Source organism: Microtus ochrogaster, unplaced genomic scaffold (assembly GCF_000317375.1).
Source record: "Microtus ochrogaster isolate Prairie Vole_2 unplaced genomic scaffold, MicOch1.0 UNK27, whole genome shotgun sequence".
NCBI classification, from domain to species: Eukaryota; Metazoa; Chordata; class Mammalia; order Rodentia; family Cricetidae; genus Microtus; species Microtus ochrogaster.
In genome coordinates, this window is record NW_004949125.1 from 3,949,230 (window position 1) to 3,954,979 (window position 5,750).

Genomic DNA, 5,750 nt, shown 5'->3' on the forward strand with positions numbered 1-5,750 from the left:
GAAAAGGGGTTCTCCACTTTGTGCTGAGCTCAGAGAGCTATCCAGACATGATGGACTGCAAACTTACTAGCAGGGGTGCGCCAACAAGACTATATTTTTTAAAAAAGATTTATTGTGTTGTGTATTGTAGTCCAGTGCCTGCTCTATGTGCTATGGTATGGTCCATGAGTTAGGTAAGGGGCTGGAGATTGAAACACAGAGACAGAGACATGGGTGTCAAGAATGCCCCAAGAATGCTCTTTTATTGTGTGCCAGGGCAGCTTATATAGGGTCTCCTTGACTAATGGCCATGCCCTAACTCTCAGATGCTGTCAGGAACTCCTGAGGGTCTTGTGCTCAGAGCTACTGCAAGCATAGGAAAACAAGTTGTTTCCTCCGCAGGCAGGACATCACAGAAAATTCAGGGTCTGGGCATCCACAGTCCCCAACATCACCCTCTTTTCTATATAATTAGCCCACACTTCTGGACTGGCGATGTGGGAGGATCTTCTGTTTTGTGTTGATTTCATTGGTTAATAAAGAAACTGCCTTGGCCCTTTGATAGGACAGGAAATTAGGTAGGTGGAGTAAACAGAACAGAATGCTGGGAAGAAGGGAAGTTAGGCAGACGCCATGCCTCTCATCTCCAGGGCAGACGCAATGGAGCCAGCCGCCAGGTCAGACATGCTGAATCCTTCCTGGTAAGCCACCACTTTGTGGTGCTACACAGATTATTAGAAATGGGTTAGTCAAGATGTGGGAGTTAGCCAAGAAGAGGCTGAAACTAATTGGCCAGGCAGTGTTTAAATGAATACAGTTTGTGTGTTATTTCGGGACATAAGCTAGCCAGGCGGCCGGGAGCTGGGCAGTAGGAATGCAGCCCGCTCTCCTCACTATAGAATGGCATGGGCATAGCACAAATATGATGGAAAAAAGGAGTCAGAGCAGCCATCTGGTGGATGGCAGTTCTGGTGATGACAATAGCGGCACTACAACCGCGGTGATCCCTAAGTCTCCGCTGGGATAGCAAGGCAGTCATCCTTGAACTCCAGATCCTCCCTGCCTCTGCCTCCTTCAGCAAATTCTGCTGGCGTGCACCACCACAACCAGCCGGGGCTGCTCCACCAGGTTGGGCACCAAGTGGGCCAGGGCAACATGCCTCTTGTAGCTGCTGGGAGTCGGCCTTCCGTGGCTGCAAACTCTTAGGTATGCAGAGCTGCCTTCTCTATATGCCACATGCAGACAGGCAGGCCAGTGGTGTCTGGGCAGTTCCTTCTCACCTCTCTTGTTGAAGTGCCTTGCTCCCACTGTGGCACCTGGCACCACAACCTATGGCATTCCCCTTGGCCCCACAGCCTCAAGTAAACAATCATTTAGGGAATTTGGGCATCATTCTCTCTAAACTACTTTCTGCTATTAGTTGGGCAAAGTAATTTTTTTTTGAGGGTATTCCCAGCAACCTTTGTGGGAGAGGTCTTGGTCCATCAAACCACATTAGCCTGGAAGGATTCCACAGAGTCTCTTCTGTGGAAACAAAAGCAGAACTTCCTTTCCAAAGCAACAAATCCTTAGTCCCATATTTTGAAATCAAGCTACCTTTCTTAGCAGTCCCCAGAATCAAATGCCTCTCTCCAGTCAAAAAATTAAAAGAAAACATAACAATATACATAATCCAGATTCTCTGTGCACATTCCATCTTTCTGAGGCCTTCAATTCACCCTCCTGCCTCCTCTTTATTACTTTCCTGCTGGCCAATCTTCCAGAGGGCATCTCTCAGAGTCTAGTTCCTGATCTCAGCTATGTCTCCTGTGGTACACCCTGCACCACCTGGAACGGCTATCAGGCAAGAGTCTGGGGATGAAGAAACATATACGCATCTTCAGTTCACCCTTACCATTCCTATGGGTGGTCTCTCAAGGATCCCTAGTTTCCGATCTAGCTGGGGGGGGGTCTCCATTTATAGCGCAACGCCTACTCTATGCCCAATGGTACAGTTCACGAGTCGGGCAAGGGCCTGGAGATGGAAACACATACAGACAGAGAGACAGGTACCTTCTGCAGCTGATTCAAGTGTAAGAAAACAAGTTGTTTACTCCGGCAGGCAGGAGGTCCACAGTCCCCAACAGTATATGTGTGTGCTTGCATGAGTTTATATGCACCGTGTGTGTGCATGTATCTGTGGAGGCCAGAGAAGAGTTGTTGGGTCCACAGGGGTAACACAAAGATGGGGACAGGCCACCAAAGTCTAATAAACCAGAAGCAAACTTTATTTCAGAAAAAAAATAAAAAATTAAAAAAAACAAATCTCCATGGGGCACAAAAAACTTATCAGCTAGCTGAGGCCACAGCCAGAGATGGACTTGTAAGGCTGTGGCAAAGGGCGGTTTTTGAACTCCTCCTTTTATAGCAAGCGTTAAGCAATAACAAAAGAATTTTACAATCTCAAGGTAAAACTCAGATAAAAAATGCCCTTCTTTGCAATTTTCATTAACAGAACTTTTCAGTTAAACTAGTGTTTGTATTTAGCCCATCGTTTTTCCCGTCATTCCTTGATAGTGTTCACCAAGGCTCTGCACCTCCCCTGACTGCCAGTTTCACAAAGCAGGGAAGGGTAGGGGACAATATAAAACCCAAAAGTCAAAAGTCACGTACATCCCATCATTTAAAAGTTAACTCAGGCCGGGCGGTGGTGGCTCATGCCTTTAATCCCAGCACTTGGGAGGCAGAGGCAGACGATCTCTGTGAGTTCGAGACCAGCCTGGTCTACAAGAGCTAGTTCCAGGACAGACTCCAAAGCCACAGAGAAACCCTGTCTTGAAAAACATATATATATATAAACAAATCTGGAAGCTGCTAGGCTGACAACTTTATATTTCTTTATTTCGACGTTCTTATTTCTGGAATCTACATTTCTATATTCTTCTTGGGCTCTTCAGAGCCAGTTCCCTTAAAGCAGGCAGTTAAGGGTGCTGGGAGTTGAACCCTGACCCCTCTGTGCAAGCAATAAACACTGTAGCTACCAGGCCATCTCTCCAGCCCTCAGGACTGTCTTGTGCCCTATCTCTCAGTATCCTGGGGTTCCTGAGGTGAGAGCTTTGCTTTGCCACACCCTCCCCACAGGCTGTTAGCGGTGAAGCAGCCCAGCACAGACTAAACCTTTGCTCAGCCATTTTGTCATGGCAAAAGGTGACTAATACCTTCTCCTTGAGCCTTCTGTTGTCATCAAGTATTGGTTCATTTGTGTGTGTGTGTGTGTGTGTGTGTGTGTGTAGGTACAGGTGCTTGTATGTGCCTGTCCATGTGGAAGCCAGAAGCTGACTTAGGCTCTTGTTCCTCAGGAATGCTCTCTTAGTTCTCGAGGAAGAATCTCTCACTGACCTGGAACTTGCTGAATAGAGTAAGCTGGCTGGCCAGTGTGCCCCAGTGTCCACCTGTCTTGCCTACCCAGTATTGGGGTTACAAGTGCTTCCCACACCACGCAGTGGATTCAGGGGCTCCACCTCAGATCCTCATGTTTGCATGGCAGACACTTCTCTGCTAAGCATTGTAAAACTAAGACAATTCTGAGCCCTCTCAATCTCAGCAGTAATGCCCCCCCCCCCAGGAACCAAGGACCTAACAGCTACACATGCACGTACTGAGATGTTGGGAACTTTCCATCTCCCTGAATAGGGGCAAGATAACCCTTAGGTGTTGACTCAGTTACTGGTGTTTTGACTCAGTCCCTCGGAAAGGGGCAAAGTGACCCTCAGATGTTCCCCCTTACCTCATCTGATCTGGCAACCACTCTCCAGCCAATTATTGGTAATAGCCCTTTTGAATAAGCCAATCATAATAGTCAAAGAACTTCCCCCAGACACCCACTTCCTTTTGTGTTTTTTTTTTCCTTTAAAAGTAGTCTGTACAGCTATTTGGGGTCTTTCTGGCCTCTCTAATGCTGAAAGACCCTGTCATGACAGAATTAATAAAATCCTCATGCTTTTACATCAGCTGTGGTTTGAGAGATGGTCTCTTGGCGCAACTCCTCCTTGGTGATTGGACTCCAGGGTCCAACAGCATCTCCTCAGCCCCTCGAATGTATGTTTTAGGAGTGAAGGGGCCCTCGTGAGATGTTTCCCCTCATTCTTTTTCCTCCCTTCCTCTCTCCCTCCCTTCCTTCCTTCCTTCCTTCCTTCCTTCCTTCCTTCCTCCCTCTTTCTTTCTCTTTTTTTTTAAATTTATTTATTTTTTATGTATACAGTATACAATATTCTGTCTGTGTGTATGTCTGCAGACCTCATTACTCATTACAGATGGTTGTGAGCCACCTTGTGGTTGCCGGGAATTGAACTCATGACCTTTGGAAGAGCAGGCAATGCTCTTAACCACTGAGCCATCTCTCCAGCCCCTCTCTCTCTTTTCTTGAGACAGGGTCCTACTCTGCAATCCTGGCTGTCCTGGAACTTGGTATGTAAAGCAGGCCTGGAACTCACAGAGATCTGCCTCCTCTTCTCAAGTGCTGAGATTAAAGATGTGCACTACGACGCCTGGCATGTCCCCTAATTTCTCTTTATACTTCCTGTCACTGCCCTTCCTCCGAGGTGGTAATGATCGTCTGTTGAGGGAAATTGTAGGAACGTTCACTTCAGGACAGCTTGTTGCTACTTCACTGCTCAGCTCCCTGTGGGACAGGGTCTCACAGTATAACCTAGGTTGGTCTCCGATTTGACATGCTCCTGCCTCAGTCCCTGAAGTGCTGGAGTCGTGGGCAAGCGTCACCGTGCTTATCTGTGGTGTGGCCCTTCAGGTACCTCTGGTGGTCTGTAATTGCTAGTGCTGGGTCTGGGAGGTCAAGGCCCAGATGGAGGACTCTGACATGCTGGCTGGGGAAATTGTCTTAGGGTTCATGGCACTCTAACCTCCCAGTTCTGTGTACGTTCACATGCGTGTGCACATGAGCCAGAGGAGGGTGTCGGGAGCCCTGTTCTGTCACTCTTTGCCCTATTCCCTTTAGGTCGGGTCTCCTGCTGGATTCAGAATCAGCAAGTTCCAGCGATCCTATCTCTGCCCCCTAGCATTGGAGTTACAGGTTTCTGTGGCCATGCCTGACTTTTTTATTTGGTCATGCGGGTGATGTGGATTTGAACTCAGATCCTTATGCTTGTCAAGTAAGTGCTGTCACCCACTTAACTATCTCCCCAACTCTTTGTCTTTTGATCCTTTGTCTCCTACCCGGCAGGTGAGGGAAGGTCTCTGCAATTCCTTTCTCTGCCTTGAGGCTCCATCTGTCAAAGCAGACAGTAAAAGCCTTAAGGCTGCAGCTGGGCCCAGGCAGATTTGTCAAAAGATAATGCCCGTCTTAGACTCCTTCGGATGCCGAAGGTAACAGTTTATAGGTGCTGGGGAGCTGGCTCCGTTGGTAAAGCATACACAAGTATGAAGACCCAAGTGTGGATTCCCAGTATCAGTGTAAAAAGCAGAGCATGGTGGCACATTCTTACAATCCCTGTGCTGTATAGATGGGGGACAGGAGGGACTACGGACTTGCTGATGAGCCAGCCTAGCCAAGTGGGTGAACTCCAGATCAGTAAGAGACCCTGTCTCGAAGGAGGTGGGCAGTGTTTCCAAGGATGACTCTTGAGGTTGTCCTCTGGCCTCACCAGGCCATGTGTGCTTACATACTTATGTCTCAGAGACCTGGGACAGATGGCTAACTGAGGTGCCTGTTAACATATCCAAGTGCACACTGGCCAGCAAGCCCTAGCATCACTCAGCACTCGATACTCAGTGCC